The sequence below is a fragment of the Cynara cardunculus genome (genome assembly GCF_001531365.2).
Source record: "Cynara cardunculus var. scolymus isolate 2C chromosome LG 13, CcrdV1, whole genome shotgun sequence".
Classification (NCBI taxonomy): Eukaryota; Viridiplantae; Streptophyta; class Magnoliopsida; order Asterales; family Asteraceae; genus Cynara; species Cynara cardunculus.
The window spans coordinates 12,244,568-12,246,683 of record NC_037540.1 but is presented as its reverse complement, the minus strand read 5'-3'; positions in this window follow the sequence as shown (position 1 = coordinate 12,246,683).

Genomic DNA, 2,116 nt, shown 5'->3' with positions numbered 1-2,116 from the left:
TTTATAATATAGTATAGATATGTGTGTGTGTGTGTGTGTATATATATATATATATATATATATATATATATAGACTTGAGATCATATGAGACAAGATTATTTTTGGGAGACACGTGAGATACACTTTTTACACTTGAAGCTTCACAACAAAACACTTTGAGGTAACCTTCACAGTGTTTCTGCTGTGAAAGTTCGGTTTTTTTTACTTTCACAACATTTTATTGTGAAGTTTCAAGTATAAAAATCGCGTCTCACGAAAACAACTTTATCTTACGTGAACTCAACCCTATATATATATATATATATATATAATATATATATATATATATATATATATATATATGACTCGGGATCACGTGAGACCAATCTGTTTTCATGAGACCCGTGAGACCATCTTTTTATGCTTGAAACTTCACAGCAAAACACTGTGAAGGTAACATTCACAAAACACTATGAAGGTAAAAACAATCTGAACCTTCACAACAAAAAGATGGTGAAGGTTACCTTCACATTATTTTGCTGTAAAGTTTCAAGTGTAAAAAAGTGGTCTCACAGGCTCACGAAAATAACCTGGTCTCATGTGAACCCAACCCTATATAATTTATAACACCTTAGATTTTGTTACCGATTAATCTTGATATATTCATTTACATCAGAATTAGATGCTTTATCTGCTTGTACCCTTGCCTTACATAGTTTTATTTTGGGCTAATAATGTAAGTCCAAGTTTTATGTAAAAAGGTAATTATGTAGAAAATAAAGTGGTTTTAGGACTAATAATGTTAAGAAAAGTCCATGTAGGGACCAATATTGAATTAGGCAATTGATGAGGGTAATTTTTGATAAGTGAGAATTCTTGTATTAACAACTTAAACCCAATTTTCAGCCAGAAAGTCTGATTATGCTAATTACCTCTCTCTCTCTCTAGAATGAAAATTCTCTCTTCATCCAAACCTAGGGTTTGATTCATATCTCCTCATGCAACTAGGAAGATGATGATACCTTGAAAAATTGAAGCTAAGCAATTGAAGAAAATGATTAAGAACTTGAAGTATTTTGGTGATAGAATCTTGAAGAATTGCTATTTGTAGAAGACAATCCAAGGTATACTTTCTAAATTGTTTATTGATGTCAAAGTTGGGTTTGAATTATATTAGGATTCATACGGTTTTGATTAGTAAGTTAAACCTTTGTTAAATGGTGTTAGTTTCATGTTTTTGGTGGTTAAAGAAGTAGAGAATTAAGTTGTAAACATTTGTTTATGGTATGGAAATGATATATAGTTGATTTATTATAGTTTTAGTACCAAATATATACAAAAGAATCTGTTTTGAGTTGTGAAGAAGAAATACAATAGTTGCTGGTTGTTTAAAAATTCATATAAAATTGGTCGTTGATATGATTGAGGTGTGCAATATATAGTTGGAAAGGTTTCTGAGTCTACTACAACTTTGTATTATCTCCAGACCTGATTTTAGCTCCATGATGCTCAAAACAGTAAGTTTATATATCTGGTCCTGTGTAAAAACGGGATTTGCACACCGTTTTTAGATAAATCGGTCTTTGCTCCAAATGTGATGGATCCAAAAAGATTGGAACCCTAAGAAATAGGCCTACAACTTTTGTTTAGACATTAGCATCTGAATGTACTTCTAAGTTCTAACACTACTAGAAAACTGGGCATTTCCGGCGGATTTTCCGGCGGACAAATTCCGCCGGAATTTTTCCGGCGGATTACCGGCGGATTTCCGGCGGTGTTTTAAAAAGTCAACTTTTGTTGACTTCCGCCGGAAATCCGCCGGAATTACACCGGAAAAGTTAAACCGGTTATATTTCCGGCGGATTTTCGGCGGATTTCCGGCGGATTTATTAATTTTGGGTTAATTAATCTTTAAAAAGTAATTAATGTTTGGAAAAAAATTGGAAAAGATATCACCGGCGGATTACCGGCGGCAAATTTCCGCCGGAAAAGTATTAAAAATTCAAAAAAATAAATCCGCCGGAAAATCCGCCGGAAATATTTTAGGAAAAAAAATTAAATATCTTTTAAATATTACCGGCGGACTTATTCCGCCGGAAATTTAAAAAAAATTCAAAAAATTCAAATTTTTATAAA